Raw genomic sequence first — 21190 nt, 5'->3', positions numbered from 1 at the left:
ACAAAATCTACAGAGGGGGTTGTGGGCTACAAAGGAGAAATTCTGCTGCAAATATGGAGGGAAGGGCTATAAGAAAAACAAAGTGATGGAGAAAAGAGGAGAAAGATAGACTAATGGCAGAAAAAGTAAGGTAGAGTGAAGGGCAAAGAGGGGGGAGAGTTTGTGAGTAGGGAAAAGAAGCTGACAGAGAGGATAGAACGTGGTAAGGCTGGGGGATTGGAATGGATAGGCAAAGGGAGATAAAGAAATGAAGATCAAATGTAAAGAACTCAGTGAGTCATAAAGTAAGAATCCTGGACTCAACTGGCTTGTTTTAGGAGACTTGAGAATCCATTAAAAATCCCTTTAGTTTCATCAAAAAAATCATCTCCCTTGTATTTAATCGTGTTTTTTTCTGCCTCTTTCACCCCCTTCTGACTCCAGCAGTTTTTTTTTTGGACTTTAAATTCTGAACACCAGTGTCACTTGTATTTTCTTTCCTCTTTCCACTTTTAAGTCAGTCTCACTCACACAAACTCACTGGAACCAAAGTCACTCAAAGATCTTGAAGTAAACCTATTGAGTGGGATACAGTATATTGAGCATCAACTGAAATTAAAATAAAATAGATACCCTTCAAAAGAGACTGCAGGTAAAATATTTCTTCACAGTAGCCAGATCAGTACAAAGATACCTTTTTATTTTCCTTTAGTGGAATGAAAGTAGGTGGTTTTCTGCCTTCCTAGATTCCAAAACAATGGCCAGGGAATTTTGCTGGAATATATGGGTATATATTGGAGTGATGGGTAGCTGTCATGTTTTGGAGTCTATTCCCACTGGAATTAGTCCCATCCCCTGCATTCATAGATTGCTGGGTTCTCCAAGGATGAGTGGAGGGACAATTCAATTCTTCAGTCTTGCTGCTTGCTCTTCTGTTTTGTGTGATGTATTTTTATCCTTCTAATCCCATCTGTCTTTTCTCTGGTGGCACCTCAAAAATTTCCCATGACATAGGTTGGAAAAAAATGGAAAAACATTAATCAAACTACAGAGCATTGAAATAATTTTGTCCCTTGTGGCTCATCTATGGTGTGGAAATGACAGGGTTTATCTAAAATTTCTATGAGGGATTCCTTGCGTCATGTCTTTAGCTTTCTCTGTGACTGGCGAAAAAATACACTGTTAACGGGAAGATGGTTTTCATGCTTACTGGTCTCAGAACATTTTCTGTACACTCAAAAAGACAGGGTTTAGCGCTTTTGTCTACACCAATTTATTGTGGATGCATACTGTATCATCCATACAATTTGTATAGCAATACATTCATTTGATTTGTGCACATTTCCAGCAGTGGATTAAATTACACATAATAAACAGTACAAAATTTTAGTTTGTGTTTTTTTTTTTTCCCAAACAAAAGTGTTTGTTTCAGTATATTGGTTATGTAAGATGGGTTGTATAAAAATTGCAGTGAGCATTATGAATAACAAATACGTTTTGTTGCATTTTTTTGTTGCATTTTTTTAACAATGTCATCATTTGAGAAAGATATATCACGTTGGAAGTTTATAATTCCAATTCTAATTCATGTAAAATAAGCATATTATAATGGGAATTTATAGAATGTGAAATACAAAATAATTTTGATGTACTGTTACTACATCATTATTACTATCAATAAAAAATTGATAATAATGATAATAATTACAGTCGCAACAGGATAGTAGTTGAAGTATAAATTGCAATACATGCGGAACTAGTACACAGTATAAGTAGCTCGCGGGTTAAACAGAAAAATAAATTACTATGGCCGATTTCTTAACAGCTTCTTCGTTCACAGAGCTAGTAACTAATCCAAACATTACTTTGTGTTTGTAATTCGGTTATTTGTTTATCTTCATTATTATTATTATTGTTATGATTATTATTATTATTATTATTATTATTATTATTATTATTATTATTATTATTATTATTATTGTTGTTGTTGTTGTTGTTGTTGTTGTTGTTCATCTGTCTGCATAGTCTTGCACATCTAAATATAACTAGCTACACTGTACTGACTAAAGGCTATTATCATTTTACTGTCTTTTTGGAATTTAAGACGCTTTCATATATGCTTATTTTCCTCTTTACGAGTTATGATATTATATTTTCCATCAACTTTGTATAATAAACCACCTGTATATCATTCAATTTTCATGACAATCCCTCGTGTGGCTGTTACTTTTAAAACGGCACTTAAACCTTCACTTCATAATGCGTTTAGGTTAATTGTTTTACTTTTACTGGATTCAATTAACGCATGAGAGACATGCATACACAGTTAAAGAAGAAAACAAAGAGTGATCTTACCTTTTCTCCCTCTTTGTCTTTCTGGCGAATTAACTGTGATTGTTGACTCGAGAATCTTGGTCGTGCTACGTAACCCGAGCAGAAATATGTTCTAGTGGTCCACACAGGCTCGATCTAAAGCCTGGCTGAAAAATTCTTTAAAACAATTCACAATGATCTTCCCTCCGAAGTGACCTTTGCACAACATAGCACCGCGACTACAAAGAAAAAAAGACGACAGGCTTTCAAATGACATTAGATTGTAAGGAGTCCGCTTAAAAATAAAAACTAAATCGCTTTAGAGAACTCTTTGAACTCTCTTTACAGTATTATTGTCTGAATACACAAGCCAGATTCTTAACTATATATTTGACCAATCAATGAGTAAAATAACAGTAAACACTTGAAATGACTATGTTTCCGCGCAACCTTAAAATGCAGCTTTGCTTTTTAAACGACAAAGTTATATTTAAATATATCACAAGAATATTCTCGACCTTTCTCTCTCGATCCCCAAAGATCTTCCTCCTCCGTGCAACAGTTTTCTCACTTCGTCGACACCTGTGAGATTTCTGTTACTGCTTCTCTCCTCAGGCTCGGTGTCTCGCTCCCCCTCCCTCTAGAGTGCACGTACTCTTGCTGCCTCCACGGATTAAAAAGTTTTTTTAGATGCGCATTTGTACCGTCTGTAGCTATATTAACATTTACATGTTATGAATATGTGACCAATTATTTACAGGTAATATACGCACAAATCTGCCCTTTATTTATTATTATTATTATTTTTAAGTATGTGTGTCGTCTGTGTCGTCAGCTACAGTATCAACAAAGTTGAAAATGTGAAAGGGTGGGTGTGGCTCCTGTCCTAGTACATCCAAATCGTCAGTGAATCATTCCGGCAGTGACCAGGGGCGGCGTGTGCAACGCCAGCGTCGTACGACGTGCCATGAAATGACGAGAGCGCTTTGAGATAGCACTTCGCTGATCAACATAAAAGGACTAGCAAACCCGTTAAGCTGTGCCATTACTTCCAGGGGAAAAAATGATCCCTTTAAGCATGACCTCTTTGCCGCTTTGTTTCAACGAATGCTGAAGACTTGACCGTGGTATCTTTTCATTTGCATAACATCACACTATTTTTGAAACACTGTATCTTTTCTAATTCTAAAATTGTTCATTATCATATGAAATATTAAAAATCAACATTCATCAACATCAACATCATTCATCAGATTGCTGTGTCTGTCTCTTGAATTATGATTTAATTTAGTATTTTACAACTTTATTTATAACTGTAAAGGGTTTGAATAGATCTATTTCACAGTCATTCAGAAAGTCATTCAGAAATAGCAACTAATGGACTTATAACAAACAAAAAGGTTTTGCCTCAGTTGTACTGTGTGGAATTCATTACTGCAAATCCTTCATACTTTTGTTAAAGTGAAAAGGTGTGAGAGTTTTCTTTGGCAGAACTGAGGTCTTGACTTTTCTCCTCCAGAGTGTGTCAGAAATGGGCCTGGTTCCCAGTGTCTTTTTTCTGGCATTAATTCTCTGTCTTTCTTTGAGATATGAGGGACAGAGGGGGAGAATTCAGACACAGAGGTCTGTTTTAGGGTAAAACAATAATCTAGGTCACCTGTCTCTCCCAAGACAACACAGGACCTACATGTAAATGCAGGGAATTCCCTCTGCTGAGTCAATTATGTCAATTTAGAGGCAATGCTACTACAATGCACATTCTCATATCTGCTACTCTATATTAACTAAACAATCTGTGGGGATTTCATATTCTAAGAACTAAGGTTACCACAAACAACATCATAACGAGGAAGAGAGAACAGGAAATGAAGGGAGAAATCTTGTAGGTTGTATTTCCATTCGATCTTTCTGGTGTAAAACACTGCGGTATTTAGGAAATGGGAGGTCAAAGGAGAACACATTTAAATGAGAGAAAGTTTTTGGGGATGACAGGAAAAAAGAGGAAGAGGAAAGATGTGTGAGACGAGGTGAGGAAGGGAGGTAGAGAGATAGAGAAGTGAGTGTTCTCCAGGCTGTTGTCTATGTGCTAGTGTCTCTGTTTCTCCAGATTTCAGACCTCATTAGTAGTGATAGACACATTGCTACTGACAACCTTGCCCTGTCTCCCACACACTCTCACTCTCTCTCTCCCTCTGTCTCTCTCTCTTTCACACTCACTGACTCAACCATTTTGCTTTTCTCTCTCAACAAGTGTCTTCTGAATGTTGCTTCCCTGCCTTCCAGGTCCTCATTTCCTCACCTTTGCCCTCTTTCTACACTGTCCCTCCCCTTCTATTAATCCTCTTTGCCCTTGACATGCCACTTTGGCAGAGTTTCCTCAGGGACATTTTTTGGCTCAAGCTGGAAGCAAGTTGTCAGGGCAAACGCAAGTCACATATACTTACTACAAATAAATGCGGCTCAAATCTGCAAAAGAAATTGGATGCATAAGGAATCATCTTAGAAGGACAGTCCAATATACTGCTCTCACACACTGTGGGCGTGGTCTGGCTTGGGAATGTGGGAGGTCAGAAGTATAGTTTTCCAATCTGAGGAATGCTATTGCTAGTGTTTATTGTTGTTTCAGGTGCTCTGATGGTATAGTTGGTCAGTGTTGGCTTATCTTTGATAAAAACACACTAGAACACAGAGCCCAGACTATGGCTGACAGCTCCTTCATAAATATGTTCTGAGCATGCATGAAAACCAACCTGCATTGTGTGCTGTTGCAGACAGCCTTTCCTTTATTAGCTAACAAACAGCCCATGCTAGCTACCTTCTACATCAGAAACAATAGGGTTATCTCTGTCTAATCATTGTTTAACTAAATAACTTACCTAACTATCTCACATGGGACAAATAGCTTTAATTTACTAAACAATGCTTGGTAGGTGGATTTCAATCTCCAACCAGAGACTGGGGATTTGAAGTTTGTTGCTCTATAGTTTCTCTGCTATATCATACAGCGCTGGCCTCTCCTCATCCAAGCTGATAAATTTGTTCTCATTATCAGCTGTCCAAATCATCATCATAACTGCAGTTAAAAGCTGTCATCTTTCTTCTTAAGTGAATAGGAAAGCAAACCTTCATTTTTGTTGTTACTCATTTCAATTAACTGCACTCTAATTGGCTGTGTGTACTGGTTGATTCAGGAATTACGGCGATCAACATCAAGCGACAACAGAATGCATAGTGTCTACTGCTGATGGTTGGGCATCAATGGTTTGTGACCACCCACCAGGTGTGTGTGTCCTCAGCTTTAGGATTGCAAGCAGAGCCAGGAAAAAAAGAAAACTCGCCCTCACGGGTCCAACAACAAAAATAATGAACTAAAACAGCGAAGGCAAAATACACCAAACCAAACAAACGTGAATGCTGTCCCATTTCAGGGTTCCATCCTGCTGGCTTTCCTGATGCCTCCACCTCCACGTGCTGTCTCGCCCTCTCGTTCTATAAGCCACCCTAACAGAATCAAGAACTTTCATCTTGCCAAGGTGTACCAGCTCCTTCTGCACCCATGAAGGCAGGGTTGACCCCCCCGACCAACTCATACCACCACAACAGTGTGTGTGTGCGTGTGTGTGTGTGTGCGTGCGTGTGTGTGTGCGTGTGTATTTGTGTGTGTGTTTCAATCAATCTTTCAGAGTGATACCACAGAAGCTGCTACACATTAATAATGTCTGAAAAGGGGATCAGAGTTTATCCAGAGAGAATTGTGTGTAAATCTTACCCTTTCTCACCACCAGGTTTAATCACACATCTGCATGTTTAAACTTTAATGGCCAAGGCTGGGAGTGGGGGGAATAAATATTGATGGCCCTCTTTTCATCAATCCCCACTCTACCTACACATTCAAATATGGCTGGAGGTGGTGGTGGTGGTGGTGGGTGGGGGGTTAGGAGGTGTTAGAGAAAGGTCTAAGAAGAATGATAGTGATTGAGAACAGATTGACAGTGTGTGTGGTGGTGCACCTTCAAGAGACAAGTTTTGCTTCACACACAAAGTCCAATGTCCACCGTCAGAATAAAGTTCCGTATTTCTCATGTGTCACCACGGCACTGCTGTAGGAGATTTAATCATTGCCAGGAGTCAGAGACAATTTACAGAGAATTGGATTTTTAGCACCTGTTAAAATATTACTGAGCTGATTAATATTGAAATGCGCACATGTCTTCAAGCCCTTCTTCTGTCTCTCTATCCAACTGGGCACTCTTCTCTATTTGTGGTTCTTGGCAGGATTTTCTGTCTTGATATTCTGTCTGTATATGTAAGTTACAATGTTACGGTGGTTTGTAAGATTGTGGTGTAATTATCAGATAATGAGTGTGTTTTCACAGCTTTCATTTTACAATCCGAGATGGAAAACATATCTGGGGTAGTTCCTCTAATCTTTTTCAAATATTGTGCTGTCAATATTGCAGGAGAACATGCGTGGGAATTAGATGAAGGTAAATTTCATACTGACATTAGGAGGTATGTCAGTCAGACAGTTCTTAATGCACAGAACAGCTTGTATGGAAGAGCATTACTTTCAGGACCTGATACACCACACAGTGTTAAGCTGAGGCAAGATTTCAGTATTGACATGCAATATTTCTTGGCAAATTCATGGTACACTGGAAAGGGCAATTAAAAAAAGCTACATTTGTCTCTCTGTGGACTTTCAGCTATCATTACAGCCAAGTATGTATATTCTACTTTTTGAGTCATTGTCATTGCTGTGTATAAGGTAGGCTTGATATATTTTCCAACATTTACAATTATTTTCTATAGTTCTTTTAGGTACTCACACTGGGCAGAACATCAATGAAAGTAACCTTTGATTTGAACTGAAAGAGGGCCAGAGGGACAGAGTAACACAACTGAAAATGAGAAAAAGATGTCATGGAGGTGAAAGGTCAACAGGGGTCATGTGTAAACCAGTCTGGAGGCTGATAAAGATGGGGGGGGGGGGGTTATTACCTAAGAGGTGGCGACAGGAAAACATGAGGGCAGGTGGGTCATCAGTTTATTAACCAAGGGAGAGAATGGGATGAGGAGGGAGAGGGGCATCCCCAAGCCAAATTACTAGTAATAGAAAGACATGACCTGACCTGAAGCCTCAAAGGACTGTGGGAGGGATATGCCGCCCAGCTGCACAGACATGGTGTCAGTCAGTGGCAGGATTCCTGACAGTTTGTTTGTAATGCTCCATGGCCTGCTATGTGACAGAACGAGAGAGAGGCAATGAAAGGCTAGAGCAGGGAGGAGGAAGAGAAATGGGGAAGAGCCGAGGGGTTATAAGAGCTGTGCTACAAAATGTTATGGGGAGAAGGAGAGAGAAAGACAGTGGGAGAGGCATAGAGTTTCTTTTCAATATAGTGAGGGAGAGTTGCATTACAAATGATAGTCTCTTGCAGCAGTTTTAATGTGTTCCATTTCCAAATATATATGTTTTTCAGTGTCCATTGCTTCAAGGCTGGACTTCAGTATTCCTGCTTTTCAGTTTTATAGTTCTATAGATCTTATAGTTCCTATATCTGTGTGTCTATACACTGTATATCTGTATGTTTGTGGGTTACCGTGTACCTTTGTGAGGTTGTGAGAATCTTTGTGTGTGAGCACTACTGTGCGTATATATCTATGTTTGTGGGTTAGCGTGTTCCTTGGTGAGGCCGTGAGCACGTCTTGGTGCTGTGCTGTTTCATTAGGCTCTGATTATGAGGCCTGATGCAGAGTGACAGTGCGCAGATTGAGTTGCACACCCGCTCTAATTCTCTCTATTAATAAGCCGTGCTCCACACTGCCGCCTCGGACAACATTTATTAATCACAATTTGTCATCTGCCCGATACTCCTCCCTTCTTCCTCTCGCTCTCTCCCCTCCCCCCCCCCCCCCCCTCCACCTCGATCTCTCACACACACACTTGCTGCCTGTCCATTTATCCAATGCTTTCTCCTCTCTGGCTTAGAGATTTGGTGAAGAATACTGAGAGAGGTCTCTGTCTCCCCCTCTCCAAATCAAATGCCACATTCAAATTCCACTGACACTCCAAGGTTAAGAAAAACATTTCACCCAGGCAACCACACCTTTCATTTCATTTTCATGAGCATATTGTTCATAAACAAGCAAGATTAAAACCTACCATTATATTGCATGGAATTCTCATGAGGTCCAGTGACTAGCCTCATGCCTATGTTGAGGTTTACTGTAGCATACCATTTTGATTGTTGAAAATATCTATTCTCTCTCACTTCTTTTTGTATAAATTCCACTCCAGTGCTTCCCCCTAAGCTATTTTGGTGTTGGACTCCCTAATATTTTTTGTGGAGTGAATAAATTTAATCCACATGAGCTATATTCATTCTTGGAACTTCCATCTGGTTTCTGTCCCTTTGTTTTTGGAATTTTAGAATCCCCCCTTCATTCTTTCACCCCATGATTCATTATTCCATCAATATTCCACATTTCCCTACCATCTCTGTTTTTTCCTATTCTTGTTCCTGTCATTTTCTCTTAACCCTTCTCCTCCTTTCTGTTTCCTCTTCCCTTTAATATATTTCCCTCTTAGTCTCAGTCTTACTTAATATCACACCCTCTGGCCATGGCTGACTAATATGAATCTACTAATACTAAAATATTTTCCACATTGCATTAATTAGATATATGCAGAAAAGGAGAGTCAACCTCATGACTCATGTATAGGTCTGGGGGGAATTCTGTGAAGTATATGTCGGAAGTGGACAGTATGCCCAGCCCCACCCCAACCGGTTCATTCCCTCCAAGGGATCCGCCTGCCACAAGGACACCAGGACAAGGTGAGTAGGATACACACTCTTTATTTTTCAAATTTAAGAAAAAAAAGGATTACACACAAATTCATAAAAACAAGAGACGTTACTACGCTTCCTGCCCGCAGCTGTTCTCCTTCCCCCCACCCTGCTATTCTCTCCTGTCCTCCCCTTCCCGGACTCAGATAGCAGGTGTGCAATCCCACACACGCTTCAAACCCACACCACACACTTTCTTTCTGCACACGTGCCCACTGCAATACACTCCGTGATCTGGTGCCGTGAGGGATAGAACCACTGTCCTCCAACGGGGGGGGAGTCCCACTGCTGCAAGGGAGGCTCCATACACGCACACACACGCGCACACACACCATATATCTACATAGATTGGTCAGGAAATTAGCCCAAATTATACAAATACACTCCTGAGACCTTCTGTGCCACCATTTGCTTGTTAACCTTTGCTGCAGTGAATTGTTTGGGAGAAAGCTGGAAACAGGGAAATTCACTTACATAGTATTCTTGTATACAAAGGTAAAAATAATGACAATGATTAAAATGTTTTTTTTTGTCTGGATGCACAAAATTTTCCAAAAATATCTTCTGGGATGTTTTTTTCTGATAAGTCATTATTTGGTGATCTGCCACACCTAATGCAGCCCATCAAAGGCCTGCTGACGAGCTCATAAGTGGAGCCAGGAGTGATAGAGCAGGGAGATATTTACAATAGGCAGTGTTGTGAGTCCCAAGGTAAAGGAGTGAGAAAATCTGCTCCAGAAAAGCAAAATATCATGCAGGGGTTGCTGTCAGAAATCGCATAGCTGGTCTTCATCAGGCCAACTGTAGTTATTCTGAAATTTACAAGACCCTAAAGGCAGACAAAAACTTAATTTCTCTATCAGCTATTACGAGAATAGATCAACACTTTGAAACAACAGGTGATGTTGCCAGAAAGAAAGGATCTGGAAGGCCCAAAGCCATGTCATGTAGGGATGACCACCTGCTGAAATTTACAGATCTCAAAGGCAGGAAAAAAGCCAACAAAAACTGTCAGAAGAATTCAAGACCTCAGACAATGAGACTCTTTCGAGAACAACAATTACCAGAATCTTGTCTAATGCAGGTTTTGTGTGTAGAAGCTGTATTAAAAAGCCATTGCAGTCTGAGAAAAACATCAAAGACACAGTGAAGTTTTTGGCAGAATATGGAAAGTATGATACAGAGTGGTTCAGCAGAGTTGTGTGGAGTGATGAATCATGCATGGTGATGCTCCAGAGAGGTGTCTTCGAAGACCTGGTGAGAAATACAATACTGAATGCATCTCCACCACAGTTAAGCATGGAGGAAGAGGTGTAATGGTATGGGGAGCCTTTTCAGCTGCTGGTACTGGTGAGCTGCTTCTTTGTGAAAAGTCAATTAATGCTTTGGAGTACAGGAGAATATTGCAGAAAGGCTTGCTTCCCACAATTGAAAAGTTGTTTTCTAAAGAGGAACAATCAGACTTTATTTTTGAACAAGACAATGCTCCTGCCGACACTGCAAAGTCCATCAAGAAGTGGCTTGAGAACAACTCCATTAGACTCATGTTTTGGCTTGGCCAGAGTCCAGATTTGAACCTTATAGAGAATATTTGGTCTCACATAAAGCACAAACTAGCCGGGAAACGTTGTTCAACTACTCATCAACTGTTTGAAGCCATCAGCGCTGAGTGGAACAATATTGACTCTTCCTTCTGTAAAAAGCTGTCTGCAAGTTTACCCTCAAGGCTTCAACATTTAAAGAAATCACAGGGGAAAGCTATCCCATACTAAGTTACTTTATCTATTTGTTTAATTCTTGCTAATTTCCTAAAAAGTGATTTGTTATTAAGACCATTAAAAGCTTAATGTTTTTCCCATTTTGGGCTTGGCCCTTTTTTTTTTTTGCCCGGGAGTGTACTTTGCCAATGATTCTCACACTCAGCACAAGATTTACTCATCTTACTCTTCTTATTCTTATTCTCTTCTATTCTTATTTTTAACACTGAGAAGTTTGATGAATACTGGCCCTCGGCTCCTGTAACGTCAGGGACATCTCTTTAATATCTAGAAAGTGTTTTTCTGTATGTAAGGCTCTCTAGATGGAAATGAAGTCCTGAGAATATAGAGAATGTTAGAACTTAAATGTCAAATGATGAATGATATATGCACTCAGTGCACTATTAAACAGTCAATAATGGAGTTATATATTCTATTTTGGAGACAATGTGTCATATATTGAAATTATATGTAAATGTGTCTCTATAAAAAATTCACTTTACAACTTTTACAGAGGTTCATATGAAGATGAATGGAAATGTATAAATGAGCTGTGGTTGGGAGGGTGACTTTCATTTTCATCTGTGTACTATCTAGGGGTTTGGGACACAAACCTTTTATTGGGACAGCATATGGTTACATTTTTGTGTTGCTCTCCATTTACTCTTGTCTGTGGGATATACACTCTAATTTTATACTGAGCAGATACAAGTGCAGACAAGAGTATATCAGGTGATGGATCAAGCAAACAATGAGGCTCCAACCCTCCTTTGAACCTGACAGCATCTACGGAAGCAGTAATCTGTAAAATGCATTTGTCACCTGTACAAGCTTAGCAGGCTAGCAGTGTTTCAGTTTATATTAATTTGATATAGTTTTTGGCTAGGCAGATCTGGGGAATTTCAGATCTACCTTCCCATTGTGGGGTCTTTTGCTGGTTTCATTGCTGCTGAGCCACTCTTTTCCACTGTAAGTGGAACTTGCAACATTGTTTTACCTAAAGATCTGTAGTAGCAGTATTATGAAGGACAATTTTGCCTGATTTTCAGCTTCATACTGAAAATACTGAGAATATTTTTCATAGTAGAGGAAATCTCTACAAAACTAAACATTATGTTCAAAACATGTTATCTGTTAACACAAAATTACTGAGCAAATACTTCAAATATCTTCCTTTTTAAAATGCTCCACTTTCCATTCTTTCCACTTATGTAACCCTGTATTGGGATTCACCTAATATAGATTACATAAGACAAGCTCCTTGCCAACTGAGCCACTGAGGAGCCCAACAAATATAGACTTTATGGCCTCTCAGCTTTATTATTATAATTATTATAATTATAATTCTTATTCAGTAAACTTCTGAGAAAAGCTGTTCTTAACATTGCACAACAGCATGTTAGAGTTACAGTAATTCATATCTAATCAATATAACAGAGAAGCATTTCAAGTGTTTATTGAGATTGACTGAGATGCAGAATAGAGTCAGTGCATATAAAAGGCATTAAGGATGTGAGCATGTTCGTCAAACAGTCAGCTTGTCCCTGTTGAAGTTTTCTAACCTGAACTTCGTCAGAAATATTAATGCATTGTGGAGTGATGCAATGTCTTAGATAGCATGGTAAATAGGTAGTGGAAAGAGTCGATCACTCTCACTTTTATCATTCCAAGTGAATTATCTTTCTCACTGTAACTGTCTCCAATTTGAACAATAATCTTGATTTTTACTTATACTTTTGCATATCTCTTCTCCAGCCTTTCACTATTTTGTCTGTTTTGCTGTATCCCTGTCCAGCCTTTTCTATGTGTGTGTGTGTGTGTGTGTGTGTGTGTGTGTGTGTGTGTATGTGTGCTTGTGTGTAGTATTCTGTTTCTGGACGATTTTCACCATGTGTTTTAACTGCCTGGACCCAGGGACAGTAAATAAGTCGTAATGGGAGTAAATGGGAGGGGGCTGTGGGATATTTGCTGTCATCACTTTGGAAGGTCATGACCCCAGAGTGGAGTGGAGCTGTGCTGCTGAATTATTCAGACTGCTAGTCTCTCCACTCTCTCCAGAGAGGGCAGGGCTGTGATTGCTTGGAGCTGACTGACTGACATTTGCACTTGAAAATTCGTTCATTTCTCTCCAAAACACCATTGCTGTTTAACAAAAACAGTGGCAAGGCCCACTGTCAGAGAGTGAGGGGAGGGATCCAGGAGGAGGCAGCTGTCACAACAGCAAGCGAACTGTGACACAACCTGATCTGGATTCCTAAGAGGGCCAGGTACTCATCAATAAAGAATGGATAATTATTCAGAGGAAATTTTTGACAATTTTTACATGGCAACCATGAGTTTAATAGGAAGAAAAATTCTCCTTCCTGAGTCTTAGGGATGTGTCTTATACCCTCTAGGACTAATACATAGCACAGAAATAGTTACATTAAATAAAGAAGAAAGGGATGGTTGAAAAAAGGATTATTGTGTTTTTTAACATATTGAGCAGGGAGCTTTATTTTTAATTGAGTATTAGACTTTAAATCAGGGGTTCAGCTATGGTTTACTCTGGTAGCAAGGTGGAAATTGTTATAGTAGGTGGCTCCAATACTTGACAAGACAGTTGTCACTAAGGGCTTTCACTGTGAGATGGCTGTTAGTTTTAGTATATGTGAGGAATGCCTTCCCTCCCCCATTTCTTACTCTCTCTTCATGTATTGAATTTATTTTGCACTTAAGAATTGAAACAAGTAGGGAAATACATTTTGTGAGACACAGGTCTTAATTAAAGTTTACAGTGGGGGGATGAAAATATCCTATACAAATTGTTCTAGTGGGATTCATTGGACACTTTTGATCAATAGCTAATGAACTATGCAACATTTTCTCTCATGCTCCTTCACAAATGCGCACACACACACACACACACACACACACACACACACACACACACACACACACACACACACACACACACACACATTACATTACATGCATTTAGCAGACGCACTTATCCAGAGCAACTTCCAGCACAAGAGAACATAATTGTATCCATTCAAGTTAAATGAGTAACGTGTCAGACCAGGCTAAGAATACTCCCAGACCAGTGAATATGAGCATTACACCATTCAAGCCCTACCTGAAGTTAACTTGTGCAATCTAACTAGGCAATAGAAGCAAAGTAGATACAATACCTCAGTCACTAGAACACAGAATCCAGAATACATCACAATACTAGAGGTAGCGGGTGTTTGGGGGTGGGGATTAAAGGGGGACTGAGAAGTAGTCTGAAGAGGTGGGTCTTCAGTCTGCATCAGAAGATGACCAGTGATCCCACTGTCCTAACCTCCATGGGGAGTTCATTCCACCTCTGAGGGATCAGACAGACAGACAGACAGACACACACACACACACACACACCAATGATACAGCTCATATCAATTGATCTGTCAGCCCTGAATCTACCAATTATGAAGTTGTCCAGTTGTGTAGTGTGTTTTCATTGGTATGTCTTTCTCATTATATAGCTTCATCTGCCCATAAGAATACTTAATTGTTATAAATAAAAAAATTACCATAGTCTCAGGTTATGTGCAAACTACCTATATGTATCATATTACGTTGCAATACAATTTTATGTAGATTATTCCCTGGAGTCACAGTGTGATGACTGAGGGGGAAAAGGAGGCCTTTGTGTGCTGTTCCACACAAGAGGCTTGTGTTTCAGAGGCTTCCAGTGAACATACAAAAAGCAAAATGTTGTAGAAGACATGTTTCATTGGATTTTATTGAAATGATTATTTAAATATGTGAACTATTTAAAGATGTTACCTATACATCCCCCATTTCAGGGCTTAGTCTGTGAATATAAGGATATTCCTTGATCAACAGAATATTTTTCATAGTGTCAGAGTGGAGAACAGGCTTTAGGATTTTTTAGGATGTATATCATATTGGTATACATATAATATCTATATAATTTATATATGTATATGCCCGGGAGTTAGTTCATACAGCAATTCAGAGCCTAAAATTAGTGGGAAAAAAAACAGCAAAATGTTGGGGGTGCATACAACACCAATGAATTGAGAATACATTCAGAGAAATGAGAATTTACAGAAAAATTGCTCTATGGGTCACATATGACTGGAACAAGCTTGAAATTTTGTTTATGTGGCAATTGTGTGTTGTAATAATAAAAAGATTACAATTAGATTGGGCAGGGATCCTGTCTGTGCCATTTTCAGAGTAAACTTGGTGGCAACATGGCCGAGCAAACATGTATGTATCTAAATGTGAGTTCAGTTTTTATATCCATAGCAAATGACATTTTACTACACAACAGTCTGTACTCTCTTACAGTCTGTACTTCTCTTTGTATGTGTGCAAATACATGTTTGTTCACCTATGTCAGCATGCAAGGAAGGGGTGAGCAGGAAGGATAAGACCCACAGCCATGAAGGTGATCTGTGATTCCCTGCCCCATTTGGACCAGGAACCAGATAAAAGCAAGGGACAGTCCAACTGGAAATGAGGCAACAGCAAGGACATAACACAGACAACAAAGCACTGGAAATCCTCTACAGCCATGGCACACCCTCCTTCTCAGCACCCAATGTAAAGATCCGTTTTTGATTCAGAGATGGGTCTGTAGGGCTACAGAGTTTGAGACAGTCAGATGAATCATATGTGTACCTGGCAAAAAGGGCCAAAGCATAATAAATGAAATTGATGAATAAAATCTTCACCAATTCCTTATGGGTTAACCAATGCCTCATGGTCTCTCAAACTAAAATACTAAATCAAAAGAAATAAATTAAACCAAAGTTTGAGGTGAGGATAGCACTCAAAGCTTTCACTCCCATCTTTGAAGTTGTTACCATGATGTACTAAGTACTAATAGGACCTAGGACCTGGTTAAATACACCCTCATTGACATGAGGTAAGGATAGCACTCAGTGCTTTCACTCCCATCTTTGAAGTTGTTACTATGATGCACTAGGTACTAATAGGACCTAGGACCTAGTTAAACACACCCTCATTGCCACCTTAACTCATAAATATTTACAGGGACCTGATATTCCCGAAAGGTTAATGTTTTCAGCCAAAAACATTTTAAGAGCTTTTTTGGTCTTTAATGTTATAATTTATTGCCAAGAACCCATATAAACAGTCTTTATAGTTTGACCAAAATAATGGGCAACATTCCACTGGAGTCTGACTTTATTTAATGAATTCATCTGTCCTTGTAAAACAATAGCTTGCTAACTTGTAACCTGACATCCATCATTTTCTATTCGGTTAGTGATATGTACACTTAACATATTTGAAAATGCATCTGTCTATCTAAGTGTCTGTCTCTGTCACTTATTATTACATCTTCTCTATCATTCCATCCATCTCTGGCTGGTGTCTGCAAATGAGTCCTCTGAATGCAATTTATGTGTATCTCTCTCTCTCTCTCTCTCTCTCTCTCTCTCTCAGTTACATATTACACGGAGTGGTAAGGTGATCTTTTTCAGAATAACACTGAAAACAACACAGACAAGCCAGAAGCACATGGGTTTAGTGGTCACAGTGTGACCTAAACATGTCATTTTAGATAAAAACTGTTTACTAAAATTTGACCTTTTTCAACACATGATGTCACCAAGAAACATAAAGTTACGTGAAAAACATGTTATAACACACAAATAGGTCATTCTACAGAAACAGATCAAATTGGGGGTTCAACAGTTTTTCCAATGGTATTTTTGCTGAAATGGTCCAAAACCTATTAAAGTAATAATAATAACAATAATGCTAAAAATAACTTAATTTATAAAACACTAATTCATACATGGCATTCAACATGGTTTCTAAAAAATAATAGGATAGTCATAGGATAAAAAGAGAAGATGAATAACATGAAAAAGACAATTGAACTAATCGATTTTTGACAGTGATTTAAAAGCAGACACCGAGGTTGTCCTTTTAACACTACCCAGAAGAGCTCTCCAAGGCTTGACAGCCTGTACCGACTGGGATATGTCCCCTTTGGCTATCAGCCCAGTCTTAGGGACAACCAGGAGATGCTTTTGAGTGGACCTGAGAACTCTTACTGTATTGTAAGGCACCAGTAGCTCATTTATATATTCAGGGGCAAGTCCATAGAGTCCGATGGAAGTGAGTAATAATATTTTAAACTCTGCTCTTAACTGAACTTACACTGAAAGCTAGTGTAGAAACCATCCAAAAATTACATTTTGGAGAAAGTGAAACAAACTGTACAATGTTTACTTTAACATTATTGTGGTGTGAGAGATTACACTATCCTTCTATCAGATGTCTTCCTCTTTGTCAATTCCAGAAACCTCTCAACACAGCAAGGGGAGCTGGCATTGAGGGGCAGTTTTTTCCCCAAAGATGACTCCAATTCCTCACAGTTTTAGTACTGGCCCTTGCTGAGCACATCTGGCACAGATTAGCAGTTTGTCAGGGCACATATAAAAAGCTGGGTGGTGTGGAGAGATGAGGAGAGTGACCTGTGTGGAAAGCTGCTGTTCTGAGTTCCGATTACCTTCCTGTTAAAGGCCTTTTTTTTGCCCTGTGCACCTGTTTACACTCTTTGCGTGTGTGAGTACCTGAACTGTGCAATGACCCCTGCCTGAACTGGACTATTCCTTTGCTTTGCCCTGCATGTGTGCTGCTGGTAAGCAGCTTAACAGATAGGGAAAACAGATAGGCAAAACAGATAGGGAATTGTTGTAAATTAGTCTCAACAGGGAGCTAGTATTTGTTGTTTTTTCATTCAGTGTTTGTCACGTTTCATTTCAAAATAAAAGTCCTGGTGATACGCTGACGGAAGGCAGCCATATTTGCTGTTGCACTGTGTTCAAATTATTGCGCATTCGACATCTTTCCCTGGTGACAAATATATTGTTGGGTCATCGTCTACTTTTCCAAAAGGTAACATAACCATGCTAACACATTAGGCTACTTCCAGTGCTATGCAGCCAAGTGTATCTGGAGGGACCTGCTTTCAGCCCCAGGCTAAGAACAGCCACTTTCAAGTGGTCCTGGGCACTGTGCCTGGAAACAAGCCTTTTTACTGTTACACAACTGCACACATCAGCCTCTGTGTCCTCACTGATACTAGGGTATGGTTCATAGTCATATAAGACAACAGACCACTTTTCTGACCAACGGCAATTATTGTGCTCTGAGTGTTTTCTTTTGCACTTTTATTTGACTTGATTGAATTTTGTAATTGATTCTCAGATGAATGTGCCTATCCTGTTGATGACTGTCCCATCATCACATGATTTCTGATTAAACGTTGTATATTATTCCAAAAAATATATATTTCATAGTTATTATCCATAAAGCCAGGGTCATATTGAGGTAGCAGTGAATGTTAAATTATTGTCTGTTTAACACAGAATTTTGTCCATCACTATCAAACTTCCTGTTAACCGTAGTTAATTGTATTTGTTTTTCAAAACATGAGGCTCACATTGGGCCATATTCTCCCATTTGCGCATAAGTCCTTTTTTGCGTGCCTCCAGTTACGCGCATTTCAGTTACGCGTGTTCTCCCCTACGCACTCCAATCACGCCCACAGTGCTTAACTTCAGAATGAAGACAGGCTCATGAAAGAGGCATGATTTATTTAAAATAGAAGTAGACTGAGTCACAACTTCATTTATTTTGGCTGTCGGGAAAACGTAGAATGTGGACTTACGCATTTACCATGTGAATGTCGTTGAAATACACTCAAACCATAAACCAGACTCTGATTTTGAAAATAAATGCAAAGGGAGAGCAATATTGCGAATCGCCTCAAAGGAAAGCATTTGTTTCTATGTATGACATGAACCCAAAAAGAAAGTAAATATACCAAATGACATATGTGCTGGGCCTATGCATAAAGACATTTGACATGTGGAGATTCATATAAACGCACTATTGAGGAAAATGTGCAACAAAATGCATGTTCCAATGTCCACGCTTGCTGAACTCATGCTGAGTAGCCTATTATTAAACATTCATTATTAAAAATTCAGCTACCCTCTGAAACGATCCAGATGCAAGAACAGACAGAGCACTGGTGATTTTGATGAGGACCGGTAGGGAATTCGGGTGATTGCTGTGGCTGGAAAGCTGTTCGTCCAGGAGTCTGAACAGGTGGATGATGGCTTCACGGTCGGACGAAATCACTGGATGCACTGCGCATCAGTGAGCCCCAGTATATCCAAACAAGGTCGGGATACTCGTGGCCATCTTCTTTGCGCTTGGCGAGCTCTTCTCCATCTTTCCCACTCTCTCAGGAGCACAAGCAAATGCAGAGCAGGCATTTTGGTTTAGGATTATTAAGGCATACTAGAAGGTCCTATTTATACTCATCTTAATTGATATTTCTGTTTTATTCTAATTGAACTATTTATTTACCAGGCTTGTTCACAACACCATGTGATGTAAAACACTTTTTTTTATGTTTAACAATGTAATGTAGGGTTACAAGAAATGTCATTGTAGTTTAAAAATGACCCACAAATATAGCAAATTTTTAACTTTATTTGTACATGTATAATAATGTGTTAAAAGTAGGCCTACTTTAAAGGCAACATGGTGTTTCGCCATGTTGTGGCGCTTGACTTGCTACAGCCCTCAGAAGCGCGTAGCTGAAAAGCGCGTAAGTCAAGGGCAGAATACACGTAAATGGTGTTTACATAAGAAGGCGCGCAAATCGTAGACTTAAATCAAAAAGACAATACGCGTAGACTGAAAAGTGCGTAGCTGCACGCTTTTTTGACTTACACGCATGGGAGAATATGGCCCATTATGCTTAATTCTCTTTTACAGAAATATTTGCATGGACACTACCTAGTTACGGTAATGACAATAATAGCAGGGGCAGCACTTTTGGAAGGTGTTCGAAAATAAGAAAAATGCTTACGAGCAATATCACATTTTTAAAAATTATTTTCTTAAATGAAATTACAATTATATATTATCACAATAATTATATAATATATCATTCTTTATATGTTATGTAATTATAATTATATATAATCACAATAATTATAATCTTATTATAATCCCAATTATAATGTCAGCTACTGCATGAGCTGTGGCCCTTGTAGATGTCAGTACAAGCCCTGGATTCAGTAGTGAGAGTGGTCAGTGTGGCTTATAGATATCAGTGCAAATGCTCTCAAGAAAGCAGTGTGAGCGCTCTGTGTGGCCTGGTGTTTGTGTCTGATGTCAGGGATATGCACTACATGTGAACCTTCCTCTGGCTGTCTGCATGCATAACTTTGTGTTTGCACAATAACGAAAATTATTTGAATTCATTAGTCTCCCTTTCCCCGTCTGCCTCTTGCCTCTCCATCTCTCCCCTCCCCCCTTTCTTTCTCTCTCTCTCTCTCTGTTTCTCTCTGCCAGATAGAGGGCAGTATTTGACCCCTGTTTCCTCCCTCAGGATGCAGCCTTCATTCCTTCTGATAAACCTGGCACTTTCTGTCCCTCTCATTCCTGTACTTCCCCCCATCCTCTGCTCTCCTCCTGTCTCTTTTCCATCTCCCTGTTTCCCCTCCTACCCCCTCCTCACTGAGCCAATATTTGTTACATACATTTCACTTGCTACAGTAGAAGTTGCAAAGGATATTCTCAGTCATTCTGTAAATAAGGCAAGAAAACACACAGGAGCAAAACTTTACTGAATTTTTAAAAATTATTGCTGCCAATTATGAAGTGACTTATAATAACTTTAATCATAGTAACTTCATTTAGAACCGTTACATACACACATTTGCAACACAAAATGCTTTTAGAGAGAATCACAATAAAAGCAAGTAAAGGTAAAAAAATAGAAGAGTACACCATACAAGGAAATTTTAAAAGTGAGATATTAATAAATTATACTATCATTAAAATAGAATACAAATACTGTAAAACTCAAACACAGCAAAAATAAAATAATTAAGTAGCTAAACGACTCTTGCTCAAAGGTCACATTTAAAGAGAATGTCTTTAAATGAGATTTAAAAACTGGAATTGAGAGAGAGACTAGTATACAGAGGGAGTCCATTCCAGAGTCTTGGAGCATCAATGTAAAGCAGCCATTTTTAAATTAAAATAATTGCTAAATAATTGGTATAGTTAGTAGGCCAGTGACTGATGATCTAAGAGTTGAGCAGGCTCAAGTGGCTAATACATGTGTTATATACTCTGGTACCAGCCCAAATTTTCCTTTAAAAATATATTTATAAAATCTTAAAATCAGTTATAAATCTAACTGGAGGCCAGTTAGCAATTGAAGAACTGAGGTAA

Source organism: Megalops cyprinoides, chromosome 6 (genome assembly GCF_013368585.1).
Source record: "Megalops cyprinoides isolate fMegCyp1 chromosome 6, fMegCyp1.pri, whole genome shotgun sequence".
NCBI lineage: Eukaryota > Metazoa > Chordata > Actinopteri > Elopiformes > Megalopidae > Megalops > Megalops cyprinoides.
This window is presented reverse-complemented; position numbering follows the sequence as displayed.